The sequence below is a fragment of the Oculina patagonica genome, chromosome 1 (genome assembly GCF_052425735.1).
Source record: "Oculina patagonica isolate OP01 chromosome 1, crgOcupat, whole genome shotgun sequence".
In the NCBI taxonomy this organism is placed as follows: Eukaryota; Metazoa; Cnidaria; class Anthozoa; order Scleractinia; family Oculinidae; genus Oculina; species Oculina patagonica.
In genome coordinates this window covers 6,081,104-6,093,335 of record NC_135758.1, presented here as the reverse complement: position 1 = coordinate 6,093,335, position 12,232 = coordinate 6,081,104, and the positions used below count along the sequence as shown (strand labels likewise).

Here is a 12,232-nt window from a genome sequence, read left to right as displayed (position 1 = left end):
TTAACATATCTTGGCAAAACCTTTTCTGTCTTCGTATACTCGTTGATGAGTCTTATTGAGGAACTCTATGGGCCGATATACGACGAGTAGACTTCGTAAACGGATACCGGCATTTTAAAGGAGTCTTTTACAGCTGATTTGATTGCTTTGTCAGCATTTTTGGCATTGCTTTGCACTAACATTTATGACAGAGTTTTCAAAAGGGCGTTTAATAGAGAGAGTGGAGGTCCTTTATTGCGAAAAATTCCTTTTCGCCAAGTTGTTAGTTTTACACGAACGACACACATCTCATGCTTTCCATATTTCACTCGCCTCCCGCCGTGTTTTTGATACTTGGCTTTGGCTTCTTTATTTGTTCATGAAATTGCAAACAATAAACAAACACAGCATGATCACCAGTAGACTTGTACCAAGGCACTCGTTTTTTCTTTGTCTCGATAAAGAGTTATTAAAGCTTTCAAACAAGTAACATAAAATTCCGCGTTGAAGACCGCGCGGAATCTATTGGTCCGTGTGTGATTTTTCGCGAAGCGCTCTAAATCTGTCTCTATTTTGATTTTTAAGGCCGTGTGCGCCATGCGTATTCAACGGTATTCAACGGTCTGCGACTTGGAAGTCCAGATACATAAACCACTTAGAAATTAATAATCTTTCGTTATGCCTATGTGACGGTGAAGTAATTTTGCCCGCGTCCGTGTTTCAAGACCCAGGCTCAGGTGTCACTATTAACCTGCCAGAGACATCACAAACGCGTCTCATGAGTCATTGGACGACACACAAAGCTGATCGTGGTGGGGTTGAAAAAACGGAGGAGGTTATTAGAAGACAGGTTACAACAATGCTGTAAAAAAACGCGGCGGTCACTAACCCTAAAACGAGTAAACCGCGAGGGTTTAGGTTTTGTTTTAGTATAACTGAAATTTTAAAATTTCTTTCCCATGTCGGAGGGAGAGAGAAGGGTGAGAGTACTCCTTTATCTAAACTGCATACAAACTGTTAAGTATGTTTACCACAGCATATGTGTTTGAGCCGATTTGGTCTCGAGTAGGGTACTAGTTTCTCTTACTTAAGTTACCTATGTTGCACTGCAGTAGGATCCAGTAGCCCTCTTTCGCTCCCACAAACACCTTTAATGAAAAGCATGTGTGCATTGATGTTAGATCTTCAAGCGTGGATAGGGTGGCGAAACATCTTGTGAAATTATCTCGTTATGAACCTTTGTTAATCCAACTTATTATTTTACTAGCTCCGTGAGCGGTCAAGATGAAACGAATCCCGTGCTCTGATTGGCTACCCGTGCGGTCAAGACACCATACACCAGCCCTGCACTCTGGTCGCTCTCCGGCGTCCGTCGTCTCACGGTGACGCCTTCCCCCCGTGCCTCGTTCCTCTGGTCCCTTTCCGCCCTTCCCCCCTCCCCCTCCCCTCCCGTGGGCGCCCCCCCCCCTCTCGTGTTCCTCCCCCCCCCCCCTCCTGCTCCCCTCTCCCTCCCCCTTCCCTGCCCCCCCCCCGGCTCTCCCCGCCCTCTCCCTTCTCCTCCCTCCTCCCCACCCCTCTCCCGCCCCGCCCACTGTCTTGCTACACCTCGTCATTTCTTTTCTTCTTTTCACTCTCTCTCTCTTGTCTTTTCTCTCATCATTTTCCACTTGTATATTATTAAGATGGAGCCATCTTGACTGCTCGGGATCGCCCGCTGTGTTCCCGCAAGCGAAAAAACTTTTCAGTTCCGTCGTCGCTACTTCAAAAAGCTTTTCCGTCGTAAATTTAAGCTATGAAAGTATTTTCCGAAACAACACAAGTATTTTCTGTCTGTTTCTAGCGAAATGGAGTCCGATAACAAAGAAATAGGTCTTGAAGTGAAATAATGAGAACAAACAAATTAATCAACAAATGCTAACGGGTTTCGTGGATTTTATTTGCCACAAGAACCACCTACTACAAAAATTATAACGCAAAACGACTTGAAGACACGTTATCGTTTTTTTTTTTCGACGGCAAAGGGAGAGAAGTCAGTGACATACCTGGGCCCGGTTGTTCGAAAGAGGGTTAACTCCAACCTCGGGTTAAATCAACTAACCTGCGGTATCCGTCTGTTGTTCAGGAGTACGTAACCTCGAAACGAATCACCACAGTACCTCGACAATTCAAGCAACTCCTTCAGCTGCTCTCCTCCCTCCTCCCTCCCCCGCACCACCTCCTCGTGTCCGCTTCGTCCGTCCGCTTTTGGGTCGGCCTTGTTTTCTCTCCCGTGCGGGTCGCGGAGCTCCGCGGCCCGATGCCGTAGGGATGCTCGGGTGCGCGCGGGGCTCGGCCCGCTACGTCTGCCCTTTTTCCTCGGTCCTGGGATCCGTTGCTCTCCAGTTTTTCCTCCCGGGCAGAAGAATAAAGACTTCGGCAAACTAGTTGTTTGTGTAAAATCTTCAAAATGGAAGAAAGCGGACGGCACCGCGAACCAGGCACTGAAAGCTTTTAAAACATCTTTTCACCGAAGCCTCTAACGCTCACGTCGAATAAGGTCGGGTCGAACATTTATATCAACGATGTAGGAAAGTTCAAGCTCTTACCGTGAAATGGTAAGTCCCAAACGCTTTCAACAATCACAATTTCAATATTCAGCTCGTGTCAGGGCAGGTTTGCATCACAAAAGCGCCAGAAGCGAACAAATACTCTGCAAAACGTCCAAGCTGGCGGCCAGATGGAATGGACATTCTTGTTTTAAGGCTTCAAACTCAACGTTGATTCGCAATTTTAGCCATTTCAATATCCTTTTGACGGTTAAAAAGAGTTGAATTTCGCTGTTGTCGCGTCGTTTTACTTCAACTCGATTCATTCAAGAATTTGACAGTCACTCGTTAAATTTTTTAAACCAATGAAATGATTTTAGCGTGCGCCATTGATTGTGCATGCAACTGGCTTCCTTTTCAGTACTCGAAAAAAGTCAAATAATAAATCCTTTATTGATCAAGCTTGTTCGGTCAAGATGGCAGGATATTGGCCTCGTTCTTTTTTGCGTGTTTATGGACCTCGCCTCACGCTTGGTCAATAACCCTATACGTATATGCCACATTCTTGGCAGAGTTAACCGAGCAGAGTGCTGAGAGGATTGGAAACAAGTACGGCATGGAACGGTTACTAAGCCTTGTCGACGACTGTCATGCATTCAAGTAATGGCGGTAAAATTTACTACAATTTGTGGAGATATTTTCGGCTTTACTCTATTTTCCCTAGAAACTTTCGACTGAATCTTTCAAAGGATGACCCGCAATTGTTCCTTCAGCGATATGTATACCAGAATCTGTTTGTAAGAGGATTTGTTGTACGTAAATAATATACTGTCGGTCGAAGGTCACCCATGGACATAAATTTTGTACTTTCATTTTGACATATTTTGAGCGTTTATTCAGGTTTCACGGCTTCAGGTGATCACTTTAAGGTAAGATGTAGATATCATTCGCTTTAAAGATTTACAAATTTTGTTAAATGTTTGTGTTGCTCAATATCTTCTGGCAATACTAGTACTACACGCGCGAGTAACATACAATAGTGCAGAGTCATTTTAATATGTTTTTGTAATATTTTTAGTAGAAGAACCTTGATTATTTATTACGAAGCACAGACTGTGATACGGTAGGTTTCTAAAACATTTTGTTAACGATATAGGTTTAGTATTAAGTTGTAGACTGCGAATTATACTAGTAAATATACTGAAAGGGAGCGTGACCAGATCATGAGCACGCGAAGCGGGAGAAAGCGTGACGTGACCGAGCGAAGGCTGAATAAGCGTGATGACCTGAACACACAAGCGAGCAGTCCGCGGGGATAGGGGTAGGTGTGGAAGAGGGGGGGGGGGTGTTAAGGAGCTTTCTCCGTCTTCCATCACACTTAACGAAAAGTCTAGCAGTTTAGTATAAGTATCCTGGCTTTCTGTGAAGCAGAAATTAGGGTAAAATACCTGAAAAACGTCTCGTGGAAGACTTGTTTGCCCACAAAATCGTATCAGAGTTGTCAAAACATATTCACGCCTCACACCAGCATAGTTAAGAAAACGTTATGGTCGGGGAATTGGGCTCAACTGTTTTTTCACTTTGGGCGCAATACATTATTTATTTTTTCGAATCAAGTGTGCATTACTTAGTCACTCTCCTGAGTATTACCTCTCATCCCTAACAATATCATCTTTCACCACAAAATATTTGAAACAAGTCAGGCAGCAGTTGGACATGAAATGTAAAGAAAGTGATTAACGTTCTCTCAACATTTACCACAGGAATTGTATCGATTGCAGAATTAATAGAGAATTTGTTTTTGGTTCATTCATTTACTTTTTCCAGCAGTTACCTCTGAGAACCTTTCGGTGGCTGGGCAGTGGGGCACAGGATAGTCCTCAGGTCAAACAAATCTTCCTAAATTTCAGTTTTTGAACGAGGAATGTTATAAATGTTATGTATGCTATAAGTCAGCATGGCCGTAGCTAGCAAGAGGCAAGACGAGTCTCTTCCCCTCGTTTAATTTTTAACCCGAAATTGGAAAAATAATCCCAGTTGAACGAGTCTGATAATTCTAAAGAAATATCCTTTGAAAAATGCCGAAATAGCGTTTCAGATCTTCTAGATTCAAAATTTCGTGAGGGCATACACTCAGACTCGTGCCTTGGGCGTTCGCATATTTTGCCTCTGTCAATGCTAAAAGTCTGGCTACCGCCCTCAGTGTACATGATGATACAATGAATTCTTGTGTGTAGCTAATAAAGGCATTTATTAAATTTCCAGTTCATCCTGTTCCGTGTCAGAGTGGACCCTGTGGTGCCCCTTCAAACCGGAAAAGCAAGCAAAAGATTTGCTGCACCTTTTGCAGTGATAAGGTCTGTCACCAGTGTGAGTTCTTGTGTGACTGCGCAGCGTGACCGCCTGAGTGAAGCTTTTGTTACAATGATGGCACTTAAAGGGCTTTTCGCCCGTGTGAATCCGCGTGTGCGTGCGCAAGTTCGAGTACTGGGTGAACGCTTTGTTGCAAAACTGGCAACGAAACGGCCTATCCCCAGTGTGAGTTCTGATGTGATCTCGAAGGTGTGAAGATTTCCCAAAGGACTTCTCGCAATGCATGCATTGAAATCGTTTCTGCTTTTGTCTTCTTTGTTCCTCTTGCGATGACGTCAGCGAGGCCGGAGGAAGGTGGAAGTGAAAGGGCAAACGGGAAGGCCGCTGGATTGTCCGTGGTCTCATTCTGCTTACTGAGCGAAGGAGAGAATCTTTTCTCCCTGAGTCCGCAAACCATGTCATGCGGTTTCATCTGTGTCAGGTGATGCTCGTAAAGGCGGTCGGGATACATTGTAGTGACGCACAGTTGACAGTTGCAGCGCCGGCCATCTGGAAGGTGAGCAAAGTTAATTTTTAATAAGTCACCGGGATATATTTCATCAATTAAAGCCCCAATAAAACGCGCTGCGGGAATCGGGCAAATAGATTTGTAAAACAATAACCAACGCTTGGCATTTGAATAAACTTATTGTATCAATGTTAATACAACTTTAATGATTTTATTATTGCCAGTGATTTGCAGTGGGAACCGATGTTTGATATCAATTTCCTGCTGGAGATTACAGTAAGAATCCAATTTTGAAGACAGCGCTTTCCGCTTTAAATTTAATCTAATTGTTTTTCCTTCCGAAAAAATAACAGCGTTCCGTGCGTTCCCATCAAGAAAAGCTAAAGATTAAATTAACAACCTGCCTTTAAGCTGTTCAAAGTAAACTTTTGCAACAAATTTATTTTGCGTTTTGTTCTAATTTCTTAGAATAAGTTTTCTATAATGTATTTTTGTAAAGTTCGCTGCGAAATAAAAGTTTTTAAAAAAATTATGCAGATGATTTCCCAGTTTTGTTTTCTTTTCCTTTCTTTTAAGCACCTGTGTTCTTGTCGAAAAACAAAAGACAGCGTGCGTACATTTGAAATTGATGAAAGAAAGCGACCTTTGTATTTGTGTGTGAAATTGAGAATTAAAGTTTCTCAGCTAATTTGTCAGAATTGCGAGATTTATCAAATTTCTAGCGATGTGAAAATTTGTATTTTGTTTCGAAAAATGAGGCAACATTCAGAAGAAAGATGAATGAATAAACTATCAAAGCCAGTCCAATCGTGATTTGTTACGAATCGGGGGAACCAGTTACCTTAAAATCGGTTAATCGCAGAATTTTTTCTCTCTTTAAAAATGATTTAAAACATCGCAGAATTTTCAAAATTAATGCATGTAGCTTCATTTCACTTTTCAAACTCTTTTTTTCTCAGCTATGCAGTTTGGTAAAACAAATTTCGAGAATATATCTGTCAAGAAGTTGATCTCAATAGTAAATTGACATCTAGTTAACGAAGGGTTTGTAACTGTTAACTCCTTCTCTACTATTTCTCCTTGTTTGGGACAAAGTTCTTTTTCTCTTAACGCAGTTCTCGTGCTAAAGAGCAAACTTTTAACTAGTGAAAAGTCCAATAACTGCGCACTTTTGTTGCACCTTTCTCTAATTAACGGAACCAAATTGTCGCTTGCTTCCGTCTTAAGCCTTTCAAATATTGAACATAAATTGTTAGGACGCCAGAATATAAAGAAAGATACAAATTTTACAAATCCTTTTTCAAGTTTTGTTTTTTCTTTTCTAAAACATTTCGGTGAAGTATAGTTTTACAACACGTTTAGAAATTGCATCTCCGTTGTTGCGCTATCACCATTTCACTGGAAACGATATCTTTTTTTTAAATTTTTTAACACAATTTTTTGAAATGATATTTTATATAAAAGATAGGATAAGGTTCGTAAAGTAGTAAACCCAAAGTAGCGTGCGAACAAACCATTGAACTAGAAGGAAAACTTTTAGCCATTGGTTCAAACCAATGTTCAGAATGTGTGAAGAAAAACTTGTTCTTGAAGAAAAAATGACCAAGGTCGAGGATAAAAAAAGAATTAACAAACAAAACAAGAAGCCCATGTTAAGTTGTAATATATGTGAATAAAAGCTCTTAGAAGAAAGGAAAGTTGAGTGGTTAAAATAGAAAACGAATTAAAAATAGCTTGTTTCACCATTAAGGAGAGAAGTTTTGTAAAATCTCGATACATCACGAATTCATTTAGTATTTCAGTTTGCTGTAATAGTCTGATGTCCCTTATAACAATTTCCTGGCACACATGAACAGAAGAGGAAATACATTTTTTGTGTAAAGAGTCGTGAGCTTCTGCATGACTTGTATTACGAATCAGACAGAATACTGTATTTACGTGCACGGTACATTATTAAACCTAAATTATGCTGAAACATGTTTGTACTTGAAACAAAAATGAATTCTGGTTTTATTTTTTATGTCCGAGATGTAGAAGCTTAGTAACATAGATGGAAGCTTAAATGGAAAGGATAGAAATAAATATCTTACCTGTGTAAAATACTGGAAGTCTCTTCACTCCCTCTGCATAGCAAGGAGATTTTTCTTGTTCAGATAGGTGTCTAAAACGAAGCCATTCGTTGCGAAGCAGAGCGGAATTTTCGGATAACAGAGCCACTGAAGACGATGCTGAACTTCGAGACTGGAACACAACAAGAATAACCAGTGTTAAACAGGAATAACTAGTGTTTAGCTTGAGGCACCAATGTCGTGTGTTCCGGCCTGTTTTTTTTTTTTTTTTTTTCAGAATTGTGTATCAATAATTGATTCACGTACACGTCAAAGTAAAAACTGTCTAATTTCGAACCTTTTCCGCGTCTTAAATTTAAAAAGATTCTTGATTGAAATGTTGTCTCCAACGTTTCCTCTATGTCTTGGCTACCCAAATAATTGTTGTTGCAAAAAGGAAACATTCAAGTTTGTGTCGAAATAAAATCAAATTGACTAACATGTTTTGATACAACCGTACTTAAAAGTTAACATTAGAGTAGTTTCCGAGGATATTGAGGAAACACAATTCTAACTATTACCTCAGTATATTTTGGCTTTAAATACATAAAGTTCACTTTAGTTGAGAAGAAAAGGGATACATCATCTGTCTGTTTTTTCCCCTCGGAAATGTAATCATTTTGGAACAACCAGAAAATCATCATTGGCCTTCAGCGCAAAGGTATCGGCGAAAGGTTTAAAAATATGTTTTACTTCGGTAGCCTTTTTTCTTCTTATAGCAAGAAAAAAAGGGTAAAAAGCCGCAAGAATATCTTTTTCTTTTAATTTTAATATTGAAATAGTGAGAAATACGAGCATTTTACATGTAGTAGTTGCCAAGCGAAGAAGTGATCGCGTTAATTTCCTTGAGAAAACTGTACAAAAGCATTCTCACACTTTGATGCTTGTTCGATTGTTTCGTTGCAATGATTTAATTTCACGGAAAATTACACTCTTTGTATAAAACCAAAATCGAACCTACGCGATTCCTATTCAATCCTGAAAAGTTTTGTTTTCTCTCTGTGAAGCGATAATATAAATAAAAAGCCAAATAACACAGTGTGCGAAAGAAGGCAGCTGCACGAAAATTTGATCTTATTTGGCTATATTATATTGAGCAAATTTAATTATTTTTATGTGCTTTATACGTGTCGTCGTATTTTGTCAATCGAGCCACTTGTAAACGGAAACTGTCTGTTTTCGTCAAGATTCAAATTAGTGAATATTTCTTTCGTTTTTTGTTATATTTCGTTTACTCTAAGATAACACTTGCCCGATAATTTTCGAATTTGTTTTGTTTTTAACCTGGTTAGACTTCAAGAAGTAGATTTCAGGCGTTACCGCAATTTCGTAAACAGTCAAAACTACATATTTAAATTCTAATCTTTAAATAGTGCTTCCTTTCACAACGAACAAACTGCCATTGTCTTTGCCCATCAGAATTTCAATTCTGTTTACGTTGCCTCAACGAAAGTTAAGTTTTAATTACTGTCGTGGAAATTAAGTTCTCATTATTTCTGTCCGGAGGGCAAAGTTTCTAAGAAGGTTCGCCTAATTCCTAATGATATCACAGCGATATTATATTTTGCGTCGAGTAAGCTGGAAATTTTAAGAAAACCTTAATATTATTTGCTGTTGAATGCCCGTTGTGGGTAACAACATTTTGTAGACAAACCAGCTTAAACAGGTGATATTTTGGAAAACAACATGACGTCTATGCGTAGGAGAAGTAATTCAATTCTTTTATTTCATGGTGTCGATTTATTTCACGGGATTTTAAAAATTACACAGAAATTTATATTAGCCTTTGTAGATATAAATTAGCATTATTCCGTGCCGGTAAAAATAAGTATTATTCCGTGCCGGTAAAATAGTATTTTTTTCGAGTTAATGCAATCAACTGTTTTTTTTTTTTTGGTAGGAAATGTGTTCACATCTTAACAGAGAAGTTCACTCGCAAATTTGTTTTTAATATAAAAAGGTTTTCGTTAAAAATAAAAGGCCTTCTTCGATATAAGTAACGGTCCATCATCGAATATCAAGTTCAGATCATAATGCAAAATTTATTTTCCCGAAGCCACACGAAACAAAAAGAAGCTAAAGAAAAACTTTAACGTCATGCTGGGAAGCAACGCCCTCGTGGTTATGAAAAACAACAAAATATTGCATTTTAAACGCTTGGATGTTTTATCCTGCGGAAGAGACTGTGAAAACCAATTTTCTCCAAATGAAACTTAACTCGCCCCCATTTTATTCCGGTGAGACGAACGGCTTAGCTAGATGAAAATAAAATTCCACTTTTCCGTTTAACGAGGTTTGATTATTTTCGAATTAAACTCCAAATGAGCGAAAGAAAGATTGTAAAACTACATGAATTGAAAATGAAATGTCCTCCGTTTTGCCCTCGACACTCAACGACTATAGCTTGCCGCACGAAACGTTGTTAACTCGTTACCACACCCTTGAAATAAAGATACGAGTGACGACAGAAAAATTAACAAACCTGGTGAAGTGAACACCGCTCATCGCAGTTCGATGGAACCTCCAGAACTTGATAGAGTTCCCCTCCCAACGGCGCGACCAGGGTTCCATTAGGAAGCCTCCAAGTCGAACAGCTTCTTAGGACATTCTGCGCGTCATGGCAGCTCAGAAATTTACAGCCTGGCGGTAGATATTGCGGAAGGCTTGGTAGGCCATGAGAAACAGGCGAATATTGATACGTCATTCTAACGCCTTATCGCCCTGCGAAGTAAGAAACGAACATTAGAAGAAAGGACAGATTATTTACTTCTTGAATACGATGAAATGTTTGTCGTGCCCTAAACTGGAAAGTAAAACTCAAATCTCCCCGCATGACTTGATTTCTAAGGACTGAAAACGCAAACAGTTTTGTTCCATTTTATGAGTTTCACTTTGAGGATTGTTTCTCGTTTTACGCTTTCTCTACAGCAAAAACGTAAAGCTAAACTACAAAATTACAAGTATTTTATTACCGGATACCACGTTTTTGCTCAAAAACCGTTTAGAATTAATGCCGCAATGTTTAATCATGAATTCGGGCTGAAAGCGACTAGATGGAGCAATTAGTTAGTTACCGGCTGAAAGCGAAATGGCAAATTAAAATCTTTCAAAATGGCTAGAGTAAACGACGTAGACCAAAATTACTCAGCTAAAGCATTTTGTGTCTGATGTATGGTTGGCACAGCCAGGATTCGCCAACATTTACTAAGCGTCAAAGCAGTGTTCGACAAGTAAGAATTATTGCATCTTCTTGGAAAACTTATAAGTTAGGCAAGCCGGTTTAGTTGAGCAAACAGAAAAGAGGTCAGAACAGTAGAGCTTCTTTTGGTATTTGATATGGTTATCGCAAACAACGTATCGAAAAATAGGCCGTTCTAATGATAAACGCAATAAACCGTGTACATTTTTGTGTACAGGAAAGATTGTTACTCAGGGAAATGAAAACGAGATTTTTCGTTTAAAAAACCACTTCGAAAAGATTGTGCTATCTTTGAACGCGCTTAAAATTGACGCGCCAAGAATTCTTTTCGAATGTTATAAAAACGTCTAGTTTCGCTACCGTTTTAAGAATTTAGAAATCGGAACGGGAGCAAAAGGCTAGAAAAAGATAAAAGTGTCTTGACACCTCTGAAATAAAAACCATTGCGATAAGATAAAGCGAGATAAAAATCAAAATTCTTGTACTGTTCCTTAAAAAAACAAAAATAAACTAAAACAAAATGAGCAAAACCCGTAAAGTAAAGAGTACCTGGTTTGATATTCGCACTGTACAGAACGTAAACTCAATGGAACTTTTTACACCGGTGTTGGTCGTTTTCTGTTTCCAAGCTAGAGGTTAAGATCTCTTAAAACCCATTACACACCGAATGAACACAAAAAATGGAAGCGAAAATTGCCACAGCTGTAGTCCTATTATTTGTGCGATTTGATCGTCACAGGCTCCCAAACGATTTGGCAATAAATTACACAATTGTTCTAGCAGCGATTAATAATTGATTGCCCGCGATACGCTGAGCTAATTCGTTTTTCGACCCTTAAAGCTTAAGCATCTGACACAGAGTTTAGCTTGTCAATTGGATATAAATTATGTTGATTTCATTATAGCCGGGCGCAGTGTTTGTGTATCTCTGTTTGAAGGCTTTACTTCCGCTCGATTTGGCGGCCATTTCCACCATGAGAAGAAATTTCTCAACACAGGTGTTGGCTTGCTGTACATTGACAAAAGTTATAGAAACTTTTTTCAATATTATTTAATTTTCCTTGATGACTTATTTGTGGTCTCATAATAGAAGGTGAAAAGTTATTTTTTTCTTAGAATCTGCTTGAGCTCTTCCAAGCCGAGCCGAAGGTGAAAAATTAATATTAAAGTAGCGGCGACAAAATCGGGCCGAAAAAACGTAATGTACAAATGTAGACAATACACATTTGTTCTTGACTGCCATTTCAAGTTTTCTTTATGTTCAACCCACTTGAGAGGTGAAAGCATTATTATGGCTCGAATTTCACTTATTAAACAAAATTTTACTCTTCAAAGTTGCGGTTGAAATTGATTTATTCAAACTATTGAGAAATTACTTGTTATTTATTGCGCCGTTGTCCCGTTATACCTTAAAAAATTTTGTTTTGTAAACAGCGCGTCATTTGTGGGATAAAAGTGTCGAAATCTTGCAAAGCTATCCACATTTCGGATAATTTTCGACAAATAGTTTTATCGTATTTGAGTGAGGTATAAAATCTTTGAATTTTGGATGTTTACTTATAGGTGCAAGATCAACTTGCATCCGACGCAAGAGTTTAAA

General features: G+C 39.0%; 2 pseudogenes across 2 annotated transcripts in view; one reads left to right on the top strand and one right to left on the bottom strand.

Moving 5' to 3' along the window:
• Window positions 1-10,382, bottom strand: part of LOC144653535 (uncharacterized) — a 34,584-nt pseudogene extending 24,202 nt beyond the window's left edge. The window contains exons 1-3 of the transcript XR_013570758.1: window positions 9,916-10,382; window positions 7,416-7,566; window positions 4,221-5,366 (exon numbers count right to left, since the gene is read on the bottom strand). The product of XR_013570758.1 is annotated as an uncharacterized LOC144653535 (transcript). The remainder of the gene's footprint in view (window positions 1-4,220; window positions 5,367-7,415; window positions 7,567-9,915) is intronic.
• The window catches only part of LOC144653256 (cartilage oligomeric matrix protein-like), a 50,822-nt pseudogene continuing 43,809 nt past the window's right edge, over window positions 5,220-12,232 (top strand). Inside the window, exon 1 of the transcript XR_013570713.1 lies at window positions 5,220-5,373. The product of XR_013570713.1 is annotated as a cartilage oligomeric matrix protein-like (transcript). The remainder of the gene's footprint in view (window positions 5,374-12,232) is intronic.